The sequence below is a fragment of the Chinchilla lanigera genome, unplaced genomic scaffold, assembly GCF_000276665.1.
Source record: "Chinchilla lanigera isolate Chin_1 unplaced genomic scaffold, ChiLan1.0 scaffold00044, whole genome shotgun sequence".
NCBI lineage: Eukaryota > Metazoa > Chordata > Mammalia > Rodentia > Chinchillidae > Chinchilla > Chinchilla lanigera.
This window is the reverse complement of record NW_004955445.1, coordinates 19,228,608-19,252,119: the sequence shown is the minus strand read 5'-3', so window position 1 is coordinate 19,252,119 and position 23,512 is coordinate 19,228,608. Positions and strand designations below refer to the sequence as shown.

General features: G+C 52.8%; 1 long non-coding RNA gene across 2 annotated transcripts; it reads left to right on the top strand.

Annotated features, from left to right (window-relative positions):
• The first annotated feature begins 547 nt into the window (after positions 1-547).
• Positions 548-23,506, top strand: LOC106149430. Of its 2 annotated transcripts, XR_001235619.1 has the most exons (4): positions 548-629; positions 2,162-2,280; positions 22,232-22,389; positions 23,417-23,506. It is a non-coding gene; the product is annotated as an uncharacterized LOC106149430 (long non-coding RNA). The 2 variants fall into 2 exon arrangements; XR_001235618.1 differs by lacking the exon at positions 548-629 and having other exon boundaries at positions 2,145-2,280.
• The last annotated feature ends 6 nt before the right edge of the window (positions 23,507-23,512 follow it).

Below are 23,512 nucleotides of genomic sequence, written 5' to 3'. Positions count from 1 at the left end.
CTCTCAAAGTGCTGTTAGGAGGACTTGACAAGCTCACTGTCCCCAGATGTCTGCCAGCCCAGGCTTCTAGGAAGTGTCACGGTTACCCGGCAGTGGTCAAGGTTCCAAGGATGGGCAGGATTCTGACTGGCAGGAAGGAGTAGTAGCATTCCTGGCAGTGACCTAAGGCTTGGTGGGGGACAGTTTGCAGGCCCTGTGGCTGGTGGGTGAGGTGGGCAGTGCCCCAGGCGTTGGACTGGCCCTGGCAGGGGGAGTGGTCCCAGGGCAGACTGTTGGGCCTGGCCTTTCCTCCTGGCTCTGCTTCCCAGCCCCAGAGCAGCCGCCTGCTCTCCCCACCCCCACCCCTGCCAGGTGTTCCCGAAGGCCCCGGAACCAGATGAGCCACAGTTCTATTTGGGGACAATTCTGCTGTTCCCGTTTCTCTCCTGTGCCCTAGTTTTAGAAACGATGTGGGTTTGGTTACCAGTTGGCCATTTGCAGAGAGCTCCCCCTTCTCCGCCCACTCCACCCAAACCTTAGCTCTGTGGGCACTGTGGGCAGAGCAGCACTCTGCCGCCACCGGGAGTGCTCTGGCAGGAAGGTGGCAGCTGGCCTGGATTATCTACCTACTGGTGATGCCTGGGCCTGTGGTGGGTGCAGGGGACCCCAAGGACGCTCTCTGGGGACAGCGTGTACTCTGGGGGGAGACAAATACAGACCCTGATCTTTGCCTTACCTTGGGGTTGGTGCCACACGAATGGTAGAAACCTAGCACAATGCCAGGAGGGCTTCCCAGAGGAGATGGCATCTGGCCTGTGTCTTCCAGTGTGAGCAGGCGCTCAGGAGACAAAAAAGAAGGGCAAGGACCTGCTTGGAAGAAGGGACACTGCACAAAGCCCGGAGGAGGGAAGCAGCCTGGTGTACCTGCGGAGCCTGGGGAGGCGGAGTGGCAGGTCACGGAGCAGATGGGGAGAAGGGGACAATGAACCTGGCTTCTCTTGGGGGCACTCTGGGAGTAAGGCACGTCCTGGCTGGCCTCCTGCCCAAGATGTGCAGGGAGGGTGAAGAAGAGGGTTGGTGAGGTGGCCCGTGGGGTGGGGTGCGGTGGGTTCAGGCGGGGATCAAGAGCCCGCCATGGGGCAGGAGGAAGGGGCTGGTGTGGGCCCTGCGGGGAGTGAGTTGGGGGAACCCCAGGGGGGGATTGCGGGTGGCACAGCTGGTCTCGGGACAGTGGCACTTGAGCCAGGCCTCATGGCGTGGCATGTGCAGCGCCTCGGGGGCCATGGGCTCGCAGGCATCATGGGCGTGTGGCGGCCCCCGGGGAGACGCAGATGTTCAGCACTGTGGCTGGTGCCCGGCTCAGGCAGGGTGACATTAGTGAAGTGGCTCTGGTGAGGTGGCTCTGGGGGTTGCTGGAGAGAAAGCGGGTGCCGCTGCCCCGAGCCCTTCTGCTCACACAGCCCTTCCCCGAAGGGCAGGCACAGGCTGGCAGGAAGTAGGGACGTGCTGCAGCCCGGCTGCTATACCCGGGGTGCCTGGGGCGTGGGGTGAGGGCTCCCTCCCAGGGCAGAGTGCCAGTGGGTGAAGGGCCAGCTCCCCAAGACTCCTCCCTCCCCAGCTCAGAGGGTCTGCCTGTGCCACCACCTTGGCCTGGCTTTGAGTTTTATCTGTTTCTGAAAGTCTTTGGCCAAGTGTCTCTGCCCTTCTGAGCCTCAGTTTGCCCACCTGCGGAAATGGAGTCACCCTAGAGCTTCCCTCCTGAGGCTCTGAAAGGGTGAGCCAAGCTGGGGGACTGCACCAGCCTCTGCGGCTGCCTTTGAGCCATGGCCGTAGCCCCAGCTGCCCGCGGTGCGGAGGGACGGCTTCCGCTCCGGCCTGGCTCTCAGCACGGAGCACAAAGCCCCTTTGTGGTGGGACAGAGGGAGTCTGGGAGTCCCCCTCTGGGAGCAGGGGCCACCTGCCTCTCCTCTGCACTCATTCCCCAGGGAGAAGGAGCTGCCCGAGGCGAGGGTGGGAAATAGCAGCTGGGTTTGCAGGGTCGGAGCATGGTGGCTGGTGAACCCGGGTGGACGCTGCATTCTCCGGGCCAGCTTCTCGGGGGGGGGGGGGGGGCCTGCGATGTCTGCTCCTTCATTCATTCATTCATTCATTCATTCATCATCAAGTGCCCTCTCCATGCCAGGCCCTGTGCTTGTGGCCACGTACCCAGCTGCGCACTGTTGAGTCTGACACCCACCACAGGACAGTCAGCCACGAGGGAGGCAGAAGTGGCCCTGTCCTCATGAGACATATCCCCACACGGTGAGTCACGTCCTGGTCCAGGCCAGGAAGGGGAAGTTGAAGGCCCTTACTGGGGCTGAGGGATCAGGGAGATCCTCCATGAGGAGGTGGCTTTGACTAGAGACTGGAAGCGAGCGTGGCGTTGGCTGGGTGTTTAAACACGTGGTCAGGAAGGGCCTGTTAGAGCCGGTGGCATGTGTGTGCTGAAGACCTGAAGCTAAGAGAGGGAGGGAGGAATGTGCACCTGTGGGAGAGGTGTACTCTGGGCAGCACAGACCTCACGTGCAAAGGCCCTGAGGCAAGAGAGTGCTGCAGGTGGCTGGCGTGAGTGGAGCAGAGAGGGGTGGAGCTGGTAGCTGTGCTTGTAGGGCTTCTGCCCTTTGTTGTCGGGCAGAGGGGAGTGAGAGGTGGATGGGATCAGACTGGCATTTCACAAAGGCTGTCTGCTTGGCACGGGGGATCCTGAGAGAAGGCAACAGGGCCTGGACTAGGCTGTGGCTCTGGTGTGAGGGAGGGAGGGACGCGGTATGACTGGAGGGACGCGGGTTGACGGGGCTTGGGACTGGATCACGTGGGGAACAGGGGCCAAGGACTCGTCCTTCCTCTTTGGGGCAGCTGGCGATGGCGGCAGAGCGCCCAACAGCCACAGGCTTCTGGTTTGGATTGCGGCCTGCTCCACACGTCTGTAGCCACAGGGCCCGGCGGTGGGCTTCCTCATCGTGCTTTGAGGCCCATTTAGTTCCCGAGCGTCAGACTTCAGGAGTGCCCTAGGCAAAGGGGCAGGTCCTCCGCATTTTCCTCGGGTGGGGTGGGGCTGGGGCTGAGGCTCAGGCCGGTTACCCACAGCCTGGACTACACAGGGGGGCTGGGCTGAGTTTGGCCTCTCAGGGTTTGGAGCATATGGACCCGGCGCTCCAGATTCCAGCTGCCCACTTGGGCGGCATGTGTTTCCTGTGCTGGGCTGTGCTGGGGAGGTGGAGACTGCCCAGTGTGACCCTGGGGTGGGGCCGGGGGCCTGGGCTCTACTCTACTTGGCACATGAATTGGGCCACAATTTCCCTTACTGTGAAATGGGCCCAGGAATGGTCCTTCCTTCACGGTGCCTCCCTGGGAGGACAGGGAGGTATGTAGTACGGGTTCAGTGGTCGGCAGGCATTTTGATTTTTGCTGTTTTGGGGGGCGGCTACCTATACTTACCTGGAGCTGAGCTTTGGGAAAAGACTGGAGCTGCCAAGGGGTTTCTTGCACGGAGCAGCCCCATGGGATTGAGGCTGTCTGGAATCCATGCCCCACACCACTTTCCACATGGGGAGACTGAGCTCAGGAGGGCATCTGGGGCTGCAGCCCCCGCCCCCACGTGGGGACAGTCAGGGTTTTAAACAGGTCTGCCGCTGCTCAGCTCCCCCGGCCTCCTCGGTGCTACCCACTTCCTGGCCTCAGCCCTTCCTCTGGGGCTTCCAGCCGCCACAGTCCCAGTGGGAAGGGCTCTCTCCCTTCCTGCCTGGGGGACTCTCCAGAGCAGCAGTGCAGAGACGACGTGTCTCTGTGGGGCTGGATGGAGGGAGCTCCGTGTCAGCCTGCTGAGCTGTGTGTCCCCCTGGGGCTGGATGGAGGGAGCTCCGTGTCAGCCTGCTGAGCTGTGTGTCCCCCTGGGGCTGGATGGAGGGAGCTCCGTGTCAGCCTGCTGAGCTGTGTGTCCCCCTGGGGCTGGATGGAGGGAGCTCCGTGTCAGCCTGCTGAGCTGTGTGTCCCCCTGGGGCTGGATGGAGGGAGCTCCGTGTCAGCCTGCTGAGCTGTGTGTCCCCTGGCTGGAAGCCCTGTTTCCGGTCCTGTTTGCAGAAGCACCCTGCACCTCCGTCCCGCTGGCCGGAGCCTCCAGTCACTCAGCCTCACCGCACTGGCAGAGCCGGTTTGAGGCCCTCTGGCCCTGAGCATGTTTGCACTGCAGACGCAGGACCAGACACGTTCTGGCTGCTCCAGCCCTCAGATGGCCTCTTGCTCACTCCCTACCTGGGCGGAGGCTTTCCCTGAGGGTGTGCCAGACAGGTGGCGATGAGTGTGATGGTCAGGGCATAGGCTTGGGGCTGGACAGACCTGGGGCTGTGGTCTGCCTCTTCCTCCTGTGGGGCCATTTTTACATCCACCCATCTGTCTACTGACCCACCCACTCATCCACCTATCCATCCACCCATCTAACTGTCCAGCTGTCCTCTATCTATCTGCCCATCCACCTGCTCACCTGTCCGCCTGCCTGCCTATCCCCCCATCATCCAGCCACCCATCAACTGTCCATCCCCTCCCATCCCATTGCATCCATCCATCATCCATCCATCCATCATCCATCCACCCAACCACCCATGCACTCACCCACCCATTTGTCCATGCATCCATCTATTCATCCATCCATTCTCCATTCATCTGTCCACTCATCTACCCATCTGTACATCCATTCATTTGCCTATCTGCCCATCCACGCATCTACCCACCCACCCATCCCCTCATCCATCCATCCACCCATCCAGCGCATGTCCCCCAAAGCAGTCCTATGTGCTAGTGTTCTGGAGGCTGGAGGTATAGCAAAGAACCAAGCAGACACACACCTCTGTCTTTGCAGAGCTCCCCATCTAGTGCTGGTGATGGAAGCACAACAAACAGGGGAACTGTGTGTGTGGTGTGTTGGAGGGTACTGAGTGCCATGAATTCTACAGAGAGCAAGGAAGGGGGCTGAAATGGGTTGTGGAGAACAGGTGTGTTGCAGTTAGGTGAGTGACCAGGAAGGGAACTCATGCTGAACCATGCATCTCCCTGGGAGAGAGAATCTAGGGCAAGAGCAGTCAGTGCAAAGGCCCCAAGGCTGAATATGCCTAAGGTACTGGAGGAACAGCAAGAGGCAGGGGAGTGGAGTGAGCAGGGAGAGAACAGAGGGAGAGGAGGCCAGCAAGATGGAGGAGCCAGATCAGCAGGGCCTTTGGGCCATTCTGCAAGCCCTGGCTTTTCACTGCGGTGAGATTGGGGTCACAGAGGACTCTGGGTGCACATGGCTGCCACGTGGAGAACAGATTGATGCGGGCGGGGTGGTGCTCCTCAGTCCAGCCGGGAGGAGTGGTAACAGTCTGACCATCTGAGGTGGTTGTTCAGAAGGTGCAAGGGGTCAAGCATTTGTTTTCATTATTAATTTTTTTTTCTTTTTTCTTTTCTTTTTGAGACAGGATCTCGCTGTGCAGTTCAGGCTGGCCTTGAGCTCACTTTGTAACTCAGGCTGGTCTCGAACTCGCAGTGATCCTCCTGCCTCAGCCTCCTGAGTGCTGGGATTACAGGCCTGCGCCACCACGCCCGGCTTCATTATTAATTTTTTTTTTTTTTTTCTCTGGTAGCGGGAACCGAACTCACGACCTTGCGCTTGCCAGGCAGGCGCTTTTGCTGCTGAGCTAAATCCCCAGCCCCCATTATTAATTTTTAATCTTCCTTTTTACATTGTTTTTTGAGGTGGGATCCTACTATGTTGTTCAGACTGGTCAGAACTCATAGACTCCAGTGATCCCCCCTGCTCACCTCCCAAATAGCCAGAATTACAGGCCTGTGTGGCAGCGCCCCCGTATTAATGTAGTGAACCCCAGGAGACCGTCATGGAGCCCCAGCACCACCAACCATGGCCTGCACCCCATTTACCCCACCCCCATACTGTGTCACTTTAAAGCAGATCCCAGACATCCTATTTCTTGTGTAAATATTTCGGCATATATCTCTAAAAGAAGGACTTTGTGTTAAAAAGGAACTACAAAACCATAATCTGTCTAAAAGAAATTAACTATAGTTCCTTAATATCAGCAAAAATCCCTTCCTTTCCCAAATATATTTTGATGGTTAAGCTGATGCTTCTGGGGCTTGCTCCCATGTGAACCTGGAGTTCGTGACAGCCCCACCTGATGGGCTGTTGTGTGATACGTTAGGTAAGATCTGGAGCATAGGGGCTGGCACATAGTAGGTGTTCAGTAAATAACAACTGCAGTGGTTACTTGACTGACAGTGAACTTAGGGCATACTTGCTACAGTCTAGACTCAGTTCTGGAGGCTTCACAAATATGAATTCATTTCATCCTCACACAGTTCTTTGAAGCAGGTTGTAATATTTTATCCCTGTTATAGGGGAGGAAATGGAGGCACAGAGAGGTAGAGAAACTTTCCCAAGGCCACACAGTGAGGAAGGGCCAGAACTGGGTTTTGAACCCAAGTAGTCTAGCTCTTAATCTTCATGTGATGGGTACTCTGTGAGTACAGAAAAGAGGGGCACCTCCCTTTGCTAGGTGTGGGAGCAAGTGAGGTTGGTGGTCAGCTCATAAGGATGTCCTGGAGTTCATGGGGGGCAGGGGAAGATGACATGGTGGTGAAGTTTCACAAGAGGGGACAGCGTGGTGGTAGGGGGATAATTAAGCAAGGTCAAAGGGCAGGAAGGTGGGAGCACAAGCTTGGCTTCCACCCCATGAGCAGCAGGCAGCTTTGGGAAGGATCTGCCCACCTTGCTGCCCACCTTGGTGACCCTGGCCCACAGCCCAGGCTCAGAGGCGTCTCCTGTGAGGATCCACCAGAGCCCCCGGGTCATGGCTGGGTAGAGCGAGGCTGGACCCTCTGAAGCCACATGCCTGTGGGCTTTGAGTGGGTGGGTGCTGGGCGCACCTGCCCACCAGTGTCTCCACAGGGAAGGCTGCCCGGGTGTGGGCGGGAGGAGGGGGCACTGCGTGTTCCCAGAGTTGAGACGCGCCAGAGCGGCTGTTGGAACAGCGGGTGCCGTGGGCAGGGGCCTGCTGGCAGCGCCCCCCAGGCCTAGCACCATCAGCATGCGGGGGGGGGGGGCAGTTGGGGGCCCTGGAGAGGTGACCTTGGGGAGGCTGGGGAGAGGCGTGCTTGTCACTGAAGGGTTCCTGTGGGGTCTGCTGCGGGTCCCGGAGTGCCAGGCCTCTGGGCCGTGATGCTGAGCCCCATTTGGGGGTGTGGCTTGCTCAGCGTGCCTGATTCTGATGGCCTCGTGGCTGTTAGCCCCGTGGAAGCCCTGGGAGCCTGAGACCTGCTTGGTCGTGGGTCCCTTGGGACCACCGTCTCCTCTTTCAGCATCTCCTCTGCCCAGAGCTTGTGGGCCTGGGGCCCCAAGAACCTCACCTTCATTCAGTCCCCGTGCCCCTGCCCAGGTCCTCATCCAGGGGTGGGCCCCAGCCTTGCTGTGTGACCAGGGCTGGGCATCCCCCTCTCTGAGCCTTGGCTTTTCATCTGTGGGAAGACTGCTCAGAAAGCCTCCTGCAGACCAGGCCAGTGACCTCTTGGCTTCTGGGGTAGCAGCTAGGTAGGCTGGGGTGAGGGGAGTGAAAGTCCCAACCTTGCCGGCTTCACCAGCCCCAAGACCTTGGTGGATGAGCCAGCCGTCCCCTCCCGGTGACCTCACTGTGGCACATGCGGCCTGGGAGGCGGGCGTGAGAGTGGGAAGTGGGCACGGGCAAGATGGAGCCAGCCCCGGGACTCCCTCTCCCTGCCCCTTGCCTCTCTCTGGTGGCTGCCCCTGGAGCTGTGCCGAAGCAGCCCCTCTGCCTGGGTCACACGCTCTTCGTAGCCGCAGAGCCTTTGCATTTGGCAGAGATGACCCCTCCCTTTGGATGTCCACCGCACTTCAGGAGCCTCCACTTGCCCCTCAGCCTTTGGCGCCAGGGTCACTGTGCCCTGATGTGCTCCTGGGTGAGGCCTCTGTGCCCTTGTGCTGCCTGCTCGGCTTTCCAGGCTGTCCTGACCTGACCTGATGAGCAGATCCCCCTTGGGGCCCCCGGGGTCAGCGGCAACCCAGCCAAGCCGGCCTGATGACCCTGCCCGCCCGGTGGTTGTGGCCCTGCCCGCCGTGCCTGCCTCCTGGCTGCCCTCCCTGTGCCTCCTTGTGGGTGTGGTGGAGAGAGGGTGGGTCCTGGGGTCCCTAGATCTGGTTGGCATCCTGGCTGTCGTTGGTGGAGCAGCCTCCTGCAGGGCCAGTATCCTCTGGTATGGCTGTAGCCTGCTTCAGGCCGCTGGGAGCATGGCAGGGGCAGTGTGAGCCCCAGCAGGAGAGTGCGAGGGGAAGTGTGGGCTTCTCACCCCATCAGCAGCACCCCTTGCCCCGACCCACCCAGCACGGGAGCTGCCAACGATGACACTGAGTTCTGGGCAGGGGCTGGTTTGACATCTCCCTGCCCTGTGGACCTTCCAGTGGCCCCGGGCAGCAGCCCCTCTTAGGGAGAAGCTCATGGGGAAGGGACATGGCACAGCTTTGGGGAACTGGAGTCTTGGGCGCAGCGTTCAACTTTTCTGTGCTTTAGTTTCCTCATCTGTAAAATGGGTGATAAGAACAGCACCTAGTAAGTGGTGGATCAGTATTAGCTGTCCCTGCTGTCCTTACTCACTCCCTCGCTCCGAGGCCGCTGTCCTTTCTACATCCCAAACCATGCAAAGAAGAACGCTGAGCAGGAAGTCACTTAGTAATGCAAATGAAGGGATCCAGTGATGCTGCCCCCTGGGGAGCTGCCTGCTGGCCTGGGATCCTGGAGGAGCCAGGAAGAGACACCCACAGGCGACTGGGCTCAGTGGATGGGGCCAGTGCTAGCAGGACCTGCCCCACAGGCTGTTGTGAGGCTGTGTGTCGTCAGCTGGGGGGCTGCTGTGGAGGCGTACGGGTCACACGTTCCCTCCAAGGTGGTCCTTCTTAGGCCTTTGGGCTCCATGCTGACACCTACCCACCTCCGCTCTGAAATGGGGGCACTGGGAGTGAGGGAGAGGCCCAGGCCTGTTCCATTCCCTCTCCGCTGTGTGGCCTGGGGCCAGCTCTCTCCCTCTCTGGGCCTTCATCTCTCATTCTGGAAACTGGGCTGGCCAGCAGACTCTTCGTAGTCCTCTGTGAGCCCAACTGGGACTGTGACCTTGGGGAGAAGCCTTAGGCGAGCTGGGGCCACAGCGGGCCCTCGGCTGCCTTGGGTGATGGCCTGGGCACCTAAGTTGGCCTCTTGGAGCCTCTCCTTCTCCCCTGAAAGCTGAGGCTGCCTCTCTCTGTGCAGCGGGGTCCTGGTGAACTCTGGGGAGCGGGATGTGACCATGGACACTGTGAGCAGGGGCAGGGAGGCCACGTCAAGCCTGGCCCGCGTGCCCGAGGTGTGGGGCCTCTGAGCGGTGCTGCAGGAAGCCCCAGCGGACTCACTGAGTTCTTTTGGGCCCTCAACCCCGGTGCTCTGCCTCCCTGACTCAAGCCTTTGTGCTGCCCGCTCCAGAGGCACTCACACCCACCACTGCGCTGCTGTCTGCCAACCCGCTGAGAAATGCCCCCTGAGGGGGTGCGATGCGGATAGGGGCCCTGCGGTGCCTCCTTTGCAGGACGGGCCAGAGGGTATAGGACACCTCAGAACCCACACAACCCGGATTTGTCTCCTGATGCTGTCTCTTAGGAGTTGTGCGACCGTAGGCAAGCAGCCAAACCTCTCTGCCTCAACTTCCTCCTCTACACAGTGGGGCTGACCACACAGGGCTGGGGTGGGATTCCCAGGCTCATACATGTAGCGTACTTCCTAGCATGGTGCCTGTCCGTGGGCGCCTGCCGAGCCCCCCTTTAGAGGGCACCTGTGGCTCTGTCCTCCGAGCGCCCATCAGGAGGCCCCCAGGGGCTTTCCCATCTCTGACGGGAGCCAGAGCTCAGCAAGGCTGCTTCAGAAGTCTGTCTTGTATTCACAGTTGTGCAGGTATTACTGCAGGCGATTGCAGAACATGGTTGTTATCTCAAAAGAAACTGTATACACATCGCAGTCCACCCCTGCTTCCCTAAAAATGCCCCCCCCCCAACTACTTTCTGTTTCTATGGATTTGCCAGTTGTGGATGTAAACGGACTCCATACAATACACGTATGTGGTTTTTGTGACTGGCTTTTTCTTGTAGCATGTTTTCAAGATTCTTTTTTTTTTTTTTTTTTTTTTTAATATAGTATCTAAATTGTCTTGGTTACTGTTCTCTTATTGCTGAGACAAAATACCTGATGCCCAAAATTAAAGAAGGAAAGGTTTACTTAGCTCACAGTTTGTGGGGGTTTTGGTCCATAGTCGGCCGGCCCCAAAGCAGAGTGGCACATAGCAGAGGACAACAGTTCATGGTGGTGGAAAACAGCAAAAGCAACACGAGCAAAAGGGAGGAGCAGCGGGAAGAGCAAGCCTCTTTCCCTCCCTTATATTGTGTGTGAACTAGCTCTCACACCCATAATCCCAGCATTGGACCATGGATCAGTCAAAAACTCTAGAACCCACCCCATGACTGCATGAGGCTTTGGGGGGACATCCAGACACAAACCATAACAAAAATGTTTTAAGTTGACACATAAATGTACATATTAATGGGGTACCATGTAATGTCTCCATATGCACATACAGTGTGTAATGTTCAAGTCAGGGTATGCATATCTATCTCCTCAAACGTTTATCATTTTCTTGTGAAAACATGCCAACTGATTTCTTCTTTGAAATACGTCCTTAGCAGCGTGCCGTGTCCCAGCGCAGTAGAGCTCGTTTCTCCTGTGCACCTCTCCCTCCCCGCACTCCCTGCCCTCTGATAGCCGTCTTCTACTCTTACCCTCTAGGAGGTGGGCTTTTTCAGATTCCACAGGGAAGTAAGATCCTGCTTTCTGTTTTGGTCTTTCTGTGCCTGGCTTATCTCATTTAACATAATGACCTCCATTTCCATTCATGTCGTCACAAATGACAGGATCCGATCTTCCTAAGAAATAGCTGTGTGCTCATCCCACGTCTTCTTTATCTATTCATCAGTTGATAGACACGGGGTTGTTTCCATTTCTTGGCTGTTGTGAGTAGTACTGCAATAAACATGGAAGCTCATGTCACTTTGACATGCAGATTGAAGCGCATGTCACTTTGACATGCTGATTTCTTTCCTTTGGCCATTTCCCTGGTGAATATATTACACTGTATTCATCCGTTCACTGGCTGATGGATATTTGGGTTGTTTCCACTTTTTGGCTGTTATGAAGAATGCTGCTATGGACAGTTATTCATGTAGAAGAGGTTTTTTTGTTTTTGTTTTTGTTTTGTGTGGTTTTTCTTTTCTTTTTGTTTTTTTTTTGAGACAGAGTCTCACGATATAATCCAAGCAGCCTTGAACTCACTGTGTAACCCTGGCTGGCTGGCCTTGAAGTTATGGCACTCTTCCTGCCTCAGTCTCCCAAGTGCTAGGATTGCTGGCCATATGCAAGTTTTTTTGTTTGTTTGTTTGTTTGTTTTTGAGACAGGGTCTCACTATGCAGTTCAGGTTGGCCTTGAGCTCACTTTGTAGCCCAGGCTGGTCTTGAACTGCCAACAATCCTCCTGCCTCAGCCTCCCAAGTGCTGGGATTACAGGTGTGTGCCACCATACCTGGCCATATGCAAGTTTTTGTGTGGACATATCTTCATTTCTTTCTCTTTTTTTGGTACCGGGAATCAAACTCAGGACTTTGTGCTTGCCAGGTAGGTACCCGTGCTGCTGATTCATTTCTTAATGGTAGATATCTAGGAATGGAAGTCCTGGGTCATGACTCTATGTTTAACCTTTTGAGGATGTGCCAGGCTTTTTCCAAAGCAACCACAGCATTTTACACTCCCACGCCAGCAGTGAATGGAGGGGTCACATTCTCCGCACCTCGTCCGCACTTGCTCTCTCTGCCTTTCTGATAGTAGCCATCTTGGTGTGTGTGATGTATTATCACCTTCTGTTTTTGATTTGCATTTCTCTAGTGACTGATGATATTGAGCATGTTTTCTTGTGCTTATCGGCCAGTTATGTGCCTACTCAAGTCCTTTGCCCATTTTTTAATTGGGTTGTTTTTGCTATTGAGTGGTAAGATTCTTTTTTCTTTTCTTTTTTTTTTTTTTTTGAGACAAGGTCTTGCTATGTAGTTCAGGTCAGCTTTGAACTGGCTATCCTCCTGCCTCAGCTTCTGTGGGGTTACAGGCATGTGCCACCCCTCCTGGCTAAGAATTCTTTATGTCCCTTGTCAGATATGTGATTTGCAAATATTTTCTTTTAATCTGTGGATTATTTATTTATTTATGTGTGATGTTGGGGATTGAACCCAGGAATTTGTACTGAGCTGTATCCCCAGTCTCCCCTTTTTTATTTTTTAAATTTTGAGACAAGGTTTTCCTAAGGTGCTAAACTGCCCCAGACTGGGCTTAAACTTGTGATTCTCCTGCTTCAGCCTCCCAAAGTGTTGCGATTACTGATGTATGCATAAGCTCTTTTTTGCACAAGCTCTTTTTTGCTTTCGTGACGGAATATTTTAGAACACAAAGTTTTAAATTTTGGTGAGGACCAGTATAGCAAATTTTTCTTTTGTGGCTTGAACCCTATTGTTATATCTAAGAGATCACTCTGATCCAAGGTCATGAAATTTACACCTGTGTTTATGCTTAGGCGTTTTTGAGTTTTACCACTTCCGTTTAGATTTGTGATCCATGTTGAGTGAATTTTTGTGTAGGGTATGAGGAAAGTATCAAGCTTTCTTCTTTTTCTTTTCTTTCTTTTTTCTTTCGTGGTGCTGGGGATTGAACCCAGGGCCTTCTGCATGACAGACCCGCTGTCTACCATGGAGCTACATTCCCGCCTCTTGCTTTCTTCTCTTACATGTAGATATCCGGTTGTTCCTGCACCGTTTGTTGAAAAGACTGTTCTTTCCCCATTCACTTGTCTTGGCGACCTTGTCAAACATGCCACCTGACCATAAAGGTGAGGGTGCACTCCTGGACTCCATCCAGGTTTCGTCTGTTTGTACACCAATACCAACTGTCCTGCTTACTGTAGCTTTGCGGCAAGTTTTGAAATTGGGAAGTGTGCATCTTCAGCGTTGCTTTCCTTTTTCAAGATTGTTTTGATTATTCTGAGTCCCTTGAGTTTCCATATGAATTTTAAAGTCAGGTTGTCCCTTTCTGCAAAGGAGCTGGCCGGGCTTCCCTCAGGGCGCGTGTCAGTCACATCCGTGGAGCAGCTGGGAGTCCTGCCAGCTTGGCAGAGTGTGCTTCTCTGACCCGGGGCAGGCATGCGTCTCCATTTACTTAGTCCTCTTTACTTCCTTTCAGTAACTTTTATAGTTTTCAGAATATGACTTTTGCATTTCCTTTATTGCTTTTATTCTAAAGCATTTTGTTTATTTTGGGTTTTGGTGGTGGCGCTAGGCACGGAACCCAGTAGGCAAGTGCCTGAGCGACACCCCGAGTCCTGAAGTATTCTTTTGGTGCTATGAAAATGCTTTGCTTAATTTTTTTTCAGTTTGTCTATTGCTATTATATAGACATACAATTTATTACTTTTCGTGGTGCTGGAGGTCCAGCTCAGGGCCTTGGGCATGCGGGGGAAGTGCTCCACTCCAGAGCCACGTCTCAGCTCTGATTCTATGTATTGATCTTGTACTGAACTCACTTATTAGTTGTATTTTTTTAGTGGATCCTTAGGATTTACTACATATAGGGTCCTGTAGTCTGCAGATAGAGGTCATGTTACTTTTTCCTTTCCAGTGCGGATGCCTCCATCTCTTCCTTAATTGCCCACTCCCGCACCATCCTGAACGGAAGTGGCGCAAGCAGACGCCCGTGCTCCTTCCTGGTCGTAGGGGAAAGCGTCCTTCTTCCACCTCCGAGTATGAGGTTCGCAAATTGTGGGGTTTCGTGGATGCCCTTTATCAGGCTGAGGAGATTCCTTTCTTTGGGGTGTTTATATCATAAAGAGGTGCTGGATTTTCTCAAATGCTTTTTCTGCAGGCATTGAGATTACCACAGGCTTTGTTTTTTTTTTTTTATTTTTATTTTTATCTTTATCCTATTGGTGTGGTGTACTGCATTGATTGAATTGCCAAGTTAAACCTACCTTGTGTCTCTGGGGTAAAGGAATACTTGGCCATGGAATAGAATTCTTCAAATATGCTGCTGGATCCAGTTTGTGGTATTTTGTGGAAGACTTTCCCACCCATATTCCACAATAACAGTGTCGTGACATCTTTGTGTGGCTAGAGCTTCGGGGTGATGCTGGCCCCATGGAATGAGCTGGCCAGTGTTCCCTGGGGAAGACTTGGCATTCATTTTCCCTGGGTGTTCGGGAGACTCCACCAGTGAAGCTATCTGGGCCAGGGTCTTCTTTGTGAGAAGTTTTAAAATTACTAATTCAATCTCTTTACTTGTTCTTAGGTTGATTCAGATTGTCTATATCTTCTTTGTTTTGGTAGTTTGTGTTTTCCCAGGAATTCACCCATTTCGTCTGACTTACCTAATTTGTTGGCGTAATTGTACCTAGTGTTGCCTTACCATCATCTTCATTTCTCTGTCTTCCTGATTATATATATATATATATATATATATATTTTTTTTTTTTAATGTTTTTTTTTCTGGTACCAGGAATTGAACTCACAACCTCGCACTTGCCAGGCAGGCACTGTGCCGCTGAGCTAAATCCCCAGCCCCTATGTCTTCCTGATTTTAGTAATTTGAGTCTCTTCTCTTTTTTTCTTACTCAGTCCAGCTAAACTTTGGTCAATTTTATTTATCTTTTCAGAAAATCAGTCTTTGGTTTTGTTGATTTTTTTCTCTATTGTTTTTCTACTTCATTAATTTTTACTATAATCTTTATTCTTTCCTTTACTTACTTATGTTCAGTTTGTTTTTGTTTTGCCAGTGTCTTAGGTGGAAATTTAAATTATTGATTTGCAATATTTTTTCCTTTTTAATATATGCATTTACAGCTGTGCATTTCCCTTTGTGTTCTCTTTTGATATGTTGTGTTTTCATTTGCATCTCAAAGTGTTTTATAATTTCTTTTTCTTCTCTCCCCTGCTTCCCTCCCTCCTTCCTTTCTTTCTCTTTGTGGTACTGAGGATTCAATTTAGGGTCTCACACTGAGCTGCATCCCTAGCCCTTTTTAATTTTTTTAAATTTTGAGAAAGGGCCTTGCTAAATTGCCCAGACTGGACTTGGACTTGTGATCCTCCTGCCTCAGCCTTCTAGAAAGCTAGGATTACAGCCATGTACTACCATACCCAGCGATTTTGTTATATGATTTTGTCATTGACTCATTGGTCATTGGGAAGTATTTTAATTTAATACAAATAGGTATTATTACAAATAATACCTATTTGTAATTTCCCAAATTTTGTTCTGCTATTGGTTTATTTTATTCCATTGGGATCAGAAGCATATTTTGCATGATTTCATTCCTTTTAAATTTATTGAGGTTCGTTTTAAGGCATGGCATATGGTCTACTTTGGAGAGTGTTCTAGGAGCACTTGAGAAAAATGCTGTTGTTGAGTGGCTTGTGTAGTTTTACTTTTATCTTACAAATGAGATTGACTATCTTGCCATATGTTCAGGAGGTATTTGGTTTGCTTTTTCTGTAAACTATTTGTGGTCATTTTTCTTATTTTGTCCGAGCTCATTGTATATTTAAAAAACCTTTTGTCTGTCATATGAGCTGCAGATATTTTTCCTATGTTTATAGAGCCATGCAGACATTTTTTATTTAGATAGAGACTGATTTGTCATTCTAAAAATGATTTCTAGACAGATGATATGGCATATGCCTATAGTCCTGGTACCAGGAAAGCTGAGGCAGGAGGATCCTAAGTTCAAGGCCAGCATGGGCAATTTAGGAAGATACTGTCTCAAAATAAAGTCAAAAAGGGTATGTGATGTCGTTTATAGAGATTTCTAGGTTTTGTATTATGTTTAGAGATGCTTCACCCATTCTAAGATTAGACAATGTGTTCTACCCTCCCCTTTTTAGAGTATGATAGTTTCAGGTTTTAAAATCTGATTGATTTGGAATTTATTGGCATATGGCATATGACTGAGACCCAACCTTGTTTTCTGATGGCAAATCTTTGCTCCCAACTCCATGTAAAAATAACTACCTTTTTCTCACTGATATAACGCCCCTCCTTCATCGTATATTAAATTCCCATATATTTGGGGACAGTTTTTGTACCTCCCTGTCCTGTTTCATTGGTTACTTAGGTACTGATGTCACATACGTTTAGTTACCATGTCTTTATAGAAAGCTTTACTGTCTGGTTGGTCTGTTTCCTTCCCATTACTCTTCTTTTTAGGAGTTTCCTGGCTATTTTTACCCACATACTTTTACCTACAGATTTGAAATTAATTTGTCTTGTTAAAAAAAACCAAACCCTCCTATTGAGGTTTATATTGCGATCATGTTCAACTTTTAGATTGATTTAGGAACATTTGATATTTTTATAATGCTAAAGTTTCATTTTATTTTCTATTTTTTTTTTTTTTGTGGTACCAGGGATCGAACTCATGACCTCGCGCTTGCCAGGCAGGCGCTTACGCCACTGAGCTATATCCCCAGCCTCATTTTATTTTCTGAATGCTGTTGGTATATAGATATTGATAGATTATTGATTTGGGGGTATTAATTTAATTACCTGCCACTTAATTTGCTTTTTGTTTACCAGTTTTCCAGTAGATTCTCTCAGCTCTCCCAAATCTAAATCCATACTGTCTGTAACTGTTGATATTTTTTTTTGTTGTTTTTTTTCCGGTACCAGGGATCGAACTCATGACCTTGCTCTTGCCGTGCAGGCGCTGTGCCACTGAGCTAAATCCCCAGCCCCTACTGTTGATATTCTTATGTTCTCTTTTCTAATTCCATTTTCTTTTTCCTGTTTCTAAGCTAATTGGATTGGCAAGTATGTAGAGTGAAATTACCTAGCGGGTGTGTATCTGAGGCTATTCTGGCTGCCGTAACCTACTGGGTAGTTTAAACAACAGACATTTAGGTGATCAACACATACTAAATTGCAGCTAGATAAAGCCAAGAAATTCTGGTGATCTGTTGTGTGGTGGGTAACTGTACAGAACAATGATGTCCTTTCTGTTTCAAAAAGTTCCAAGGGTTGGGGTGTAGCTCAATGGCAGAGCACTTGCCTAGTACGCATGAAGTCGTGGTTTTGCTCCCCAGCACTGCCAAAAAAACCCAAAAAACAACAAACAAAAACAAAAGCCCTAGAGGAAACATCTTGGATATTTTCACCATAAAGGAGTGATAGATGTTTGAGGAGTTAGATAATCTGAGTTAAACATTACCTAGGGCTGGGGGTGTGGTACAGTGGTAGAGCATTGGCCTAGCAGGAATTCAATCCCCAGCGCTGCAAAAAGTAAAACCAAAAAAAACAAAACAACCACCCTGTGTAGAAATATCACATGGTATCCCATAAATACATACTATTTTTATGAATCACGTAAAAACAGATGAATTAAAGGATTTGCAAACAGCAATAACAAAATGCCCACTACTCATTTCTCAACGTTCCGGAGGCTTAAACTTCCAAGGTCAAGGCACTGGCAGATGAGTCTCTGGTGAGGGCCGCTTCTAGCTGTGTCCTCCCATGGCAGAGCCGGGGAGCTCTGGGGCTGCCTCTTCTCACGAGGGCGCTAATCCCACCCTGAGGACTCCACCCTCAGGACCTAATTGCCTCCCAAAGGCTTGGCCTCAAATGCCACTGGGAATTAGGGCTTCAACATGTGGATTTCAAAGGGACACACCTTCAGCTCCTAGCCACGGGCCAGGCTTTTCTGGGCTGCTTCCCTGGGAGGGGTCTTAATCACCTCCACCAGAGGCGTCCCGAAGGGCCATGCACGGGCTTGGCATGCAGGAAGGCCCTGGAAGGCCTTGGCCTACTTGACAGAGTGATTAGAAAGGGCGTAAAAGTTGGCAAGGTCTTTCCTAGAAACGATAGCAGGCCCTGGCATTTACTGAACATTTCCTACGGGCCAGGCACTTTTCAAACATCACCTCATGTTCTCCCCACAACAAGCCCAACCAGAAAGAAAATACCGTGCTGATTGCCATGTGAGAGGGGTAAACTGAGGCCCACCAAGGCCCCAGAAGCCAGCCTGGTGTCTGCACCAGGTGTTCCCGCTCCTGCCTGATAGTTTTGGCTCCTCCTTGGTGCTTCCGCTTCCGGGGACGGTCTGAGGTTGCCCTCGCCCCTGTTTTGCTGTGGGCAGGGGGGGCCACCAGCGCAGTGCCTATGCAGCCGAGGTGCACCCTGAGGCCGCACTCCCGAGAACCCAGAGCACCCAGCTCTGGAGCACTTACTTGCTGTGTGGCCTTGGGTGAGTTTCTAGCTTCTTTGAACCTGGGTCCCACCTATACTTCGAGGGGAGCTGTAGTATACTTTGCTCTGCTGTCAAGACCAGCTCAGCTTGCGCTTGGCATTCAAGGCCCTGCCGCCTCCTCTCGCAGCCCCTTGCCTTGCTCCTCCTGTCCTCTGTGGGGATGATGACAGCGGTAAAGCACATGGTGTGCGGTTGATCAAGCCCTCGTTCTTGTCCTGGTGCGGGACTCCTCCGGCACTCGCTGTTAGTTACTGTTATCCCCACCTAGAGGAGGAAGCAGAGCTGCTTGCCCGGGAAGCTGTGGCTGTAAGTTGTGCGCCAGGATGGGCAGCAGAGCTGCTGCCTCCCAGCTTCAGAAGAGGGAAGGGACTAAAGTGCGGGGAAGGACAGGGGAGTTGTGACCTGCTTGCGCCAGGTGGAGAGGGCAGCCACGCGGGCTTCGGGGCCAGGTGGTGCCAGGAGAGTGGGTTAGGCCTCGTCCCTGGGGATGACAGGAAGCCTTCGACTGTTTTTTAAAGTCTCATTAAAAAAAAAAATCATGACAAAGTAATTTCCAAATGTCAGTTGATACAGGCTGTAGGTAAAAAATCGGGGTTTTCCTCTCCCCATGCCACACCTCTTAGGTGAAACATTGTGAGAGTTTGGAATCCTTCAAGTACTTTCACTAACCTTCAGTGCACATGCGTGCAGATATGTGTGCATGTCCACACACACACACACACACACACACACACGCCAGCTTTCTTTGCAGGAGTAAAAGTAGCTCGAATTTGTTGTGTGCCTGGCACACTGGGCCCCCTGCATGTGTTACCTCATTTAATCATCTCCCAGCCCTGTGATATAGGTAGCATTCTGCCCCCATTTTCCGGATGAGGAAACTGAGGCTCCCTGATACCCAGAGGAAGTGCTACACTGCTGTCTTCTTCTTTGCATGTCACATGTGTTGTGAACATCTCATGCCACACGGAGCTCTGGTTCTTCATCTCCCTGTTCCTCCTCCTCTTCTTTTTCTGTATTGGGGATGGAACTCGGGGCCTTGCACATGCTAGGCAAGTGCTCTTTCAGTAAGCCATATATCCTCAGCCCTCTTTTTTTAAAATTTTATTTTGAGTCAGGAACTTGCTAAGTTGTCCAAACTAGCTTCAAACTTAACGATCCTCCTGCCTCAGCCTCCCAGTAGCCGGGATTACAGGTATGTGCCACAGTATGAAGCTCTGGTTCTTTCTAATAGCTGCACAGGTATCCCCTAGATAACTGGGCCACCATTCTCTTGGCCATTCCCTCTGTGTTGGACACTTAGGTCATGGGTGTTAACAGGGGTTGTTTCTGGCTGTCTGTGTGTTTTGCAGAGATGCTGCTGGCTGCAGGAGAGGGTGCCAGGAGGGCTACCCCTGCTGGGTCTGTAGCATGGCACCAAGGAGGACGCTGAGCCCTGGCCTGAGGAATGGAGCTGGGAGGAGAGGGCTGGGTTGGAGGGTCTTTGGAGCTTCTCAGGGCTCCCCGGGGGCAGAGCCCAGCATTAGGTCCAGCACGTAGAAGGTGCCCTGCAGACCCTTGGTGAATTCCCGCCCGAGCAGGGCGGTCCCTGTGCAGTGGCCGAGTCTGTGATGAGCGTGGTGGGGGACGCAGGCCCCCCAAGATGAGGTGGGGGGATGCTAAGTCAGCTCAGGGTCTGTGGCCTGTGAAGCCTGGGGCTGCAGAGGGGAGGTGCGGGACCAAATCTGGGCCCCTGTGGGTTGCCATAGTGCAGCCTCTGTCCGGGGAGGAGTCCAAGCCTGTGCTCAGGAGCAGCTCCTGGAGGAGAGGGGCCGCCTCCCTCCGGGAGCCTCAGGCACCCCATGCGCGGCCCTCCCTGCTCCCCTCAGCCTCCGCGATCTGCCTCCACTTTGGAGTGTGCAGATGGCGGAAGAGATGGTGGAGTAGCTTTCCTGAATAGGGCAAGTCATGGTGACTGCGTTCGGGGCAACCAGGAGGCCACAGACCCCTCCCACTTCCTCCCGGAAGGAGCAGAGGTCTGAGGTCTGAGTTCCTGGAGGGTGGTCTCTTCCAAGGTCACACAGCATGACAGTGGCCTCACTGAGACTAGACCCCCACCCAAAATGGACTTGTCCTTCCTCAAGCACCGTCTGCTCTGCTGGAGGCTGGAACCCAGGCTCCGTCCAGGAGCAGCACTAGGCTGCCTTATTTGCTCCTCCATTCTGCAGGGAATCTGGCCCCTCCACTGAGAGAGGTCCTGAGGGCAGCAGGCTGAGTCTCCCACTGGACCCCATGAGCACCCCCTGAGTCCTGCCCACCCTGTGTGGCTCTCTATCCCTACTTTCTTTTTACTCACACATGCTGTGTGGCCTCAGGCAAGGTCCTTAACCTCTCTGTGCTTCAGCTTCCTCATCAATAAAATTAGGACACTATTAGTTTCTACCTCCTAGATTATCGTGAGGATTTGGTGCATCAGTATTTGCAACGTGCTTAGAGCAAGGCACAGTGGATCTGGGTTCAGGGAATGTTTGTATGCCACAGAATGATCTATGACCTCTACAGTGTGACACTGCAGGGACAGAGCGGGATGCAAGTTATACATCTGTGCCACCCTGAAGATACTGCCAGAGCCCTGCCCGAGGGTGCCAGGTCCAGCCTTGTTTCGGCAGGGGTGGGGGGCACATGGAGCTAGATCTGACCTAGCCCTGCTCGAGGGGCACTCTACCCAGGGCGCTGGATGGATCCGTTTTGTTTATGTCCTGCATTCCTCTTCGGGCAGAGCAAACGCTTTGTCAGGACTTCGTGGTTGTGTTCAAGGACAGGTCACAGGCACCCTGTTCTTCTGTATCTTCCTTTAGTCCCCAGAGTCCGCTCGTGTGTGTGTGTGTGTGTGTGTGCGCGCGCGCGCGCATGCGTGGGTATCTGCTGCTCTGGGGAGGGGACAGAGGGCCTCGGGCCTGCCAGGCAAGCGCTGAGCCACGCCCCAGCCGAGTCCACTCTGATGATCATAGTTTCCATTTCACTGGGGACAGCAGGGGGGGCTGGACCCGCCCCCTGGCTAGGCCGTTGTGATGGGGGCTGGGTGAGGGTGTGACCTCCTCTAGCCTTCAGCTGTGGGTAACATGGTCGGCAGGTTTCTGGGGACCCAGGTTTTCTGGTGGGCACCCTGACCTGAATGGAATGGGTTGCCATGGAAACTGGCTTTGTAGTTGCTGTCCCAAGGCTGACCGGCCTGACCTCCCGAAGGCCCTGGTGATCTTCCCAGGTCTTCCCCGGCCCCACATGCTCTGAGCCAGACTGTCCCCAGTGGGCCCAAAGGCCACAGTGTCCCCACACAACGCAGGCCACACCCCCAGTGTGCAGTTGAGAAGCCTGGGGGTGCCTGGCAGATTCCATGGCAGGGATGGCCGAGCGGGCTGTGCTGAGGGTGGACAGCCTTGCCCAAGGCTGGCTGGTCTGGGGGACTCGTCCCGGTGCCCGGGTGCTCAGCGGAGGTTTTCCGGGGCCACCAGCATCTCAGAACGCACCCAGGACCCACCTCACACGGTGTGTCATGTGAGCGACCCGCACGGCCTCGCCCAGCTTCCACAGTGCCCCCACTTGTCACAGAGGAGGACATGGGACACGAGGGAGGCCTGAGGTTGCACAGCTGAGTAGGAGCAGAGCAGGGATCCGGATCTGAGGAACCTGGCTCCAGAGCCCACCCCTGCTCCGGGATGCCATCTGGGAGGTTCCAGGGCCACCCGGCGGGGCCTGGTGATGAGAGATCCAGCTCTGAGAATGTAATGTCTATGTTTGTAGCCCTGAAAAATCTGTCTGCTTTATCCCTGCTTTGCAGATGAGGACGCCGAGGCCCAGAGAGGGGAAGTGACTTGCTTACGAGCACACAGCAGGGAGAGGTGGAGGAGGGTCTTCAATCCTAGACTACACCTGGTGTTTGTGCCAAGACCCCAGGCTGCTTCCCAGGTCCTCTGGGACAGCACTGCCTTCAACCAGGTGAGCTGACGGTCTTGGGTGGGGAGGGGCAGGCAGGGGCATGGCGGGGCCATGAGTGTCCTGGGCAAGTGAGCACCCTGCCTTCCCTTCTGTCCTGATCTCTGGGGCTCCCAGATCCCTGAACTCTTGAATTGTCACTCGTTCACTCATCCCTCAGTCGTTTATTCATGCTCTGTGCCACACTTTGGGCTAAACACTGTGAACACGGCAGTGAACACGAGACAGAAGCTCGGGACAAAAGTCACATAACCACAGGAATTGAAAAACGGGGCCAAGTGCAGTCAAGGAGACCCACAAAGCTGGGGGACTTAACCCAGTGAAAGGATTGGGGAACCCTTCCTATGAAGGTGACTTTTTTGTGTGGTGCCGGGGATTGAACCCAGGGCTTTCTTACTGAGCTATATTCCCAGCCTTTTTAAAAATTTTTATTTTTCATTTTGAGACGGGATCTCATGAAGTTGCTAATTTGCTCAGGCTGGGCTCAAACTTGTGATCCTCCTGCCCAGAGTGCTGGGATTATAGGTGTGCCCAGCTTAGAGGTGACTTTTGAGCTGAGAACTGAAGGAGGCATGAGGATCCCTGGTGAATCAGAAAAGAGCATTTTCAGTAATGGGAATAGTGTGTGCAAAGGCCCTGTGGCTGCACCTCCTGCCATATTGCTGCCTCAGTTGCCACTTTCAGCATCTTTCAGCTAGGGTTAGACGATTTCCATGGGTCATATACATTCAACAAACCTGCCGTAAGTCTCTTCTGTGTGCTAGTGCTGGGGATACAGACATGACTCAGTGTTCCTGTCCCCAAGGGCCTGAACAAATGACTCAAGGTGAGGTGGGGAGGTCAGGAATCTTCTACGCCTGTCCCTGGCCCAAGGAAGCCCTTTAGGGTGCCATCAGTAGGCTTATTTGACAGATGAGGAAACCTAGGCTTGGAGAGGCCAGTCCCTCTCTCAGGGCCTTAGTTTCCCCGCCTGCTGAGTGGGTGGGGGCGCCCTGAGGCTCTGCTCCACACCTCTGTCCTCTGTCCCCAGCCAGGACCATGGGCAGCAACAAGAGCAAGCCCAAGGACGCCGGCCCGCGGCGGCGCAGCCTGGAGCCGCCCGAGAGCGCGCACGGCCCGGGCGGCG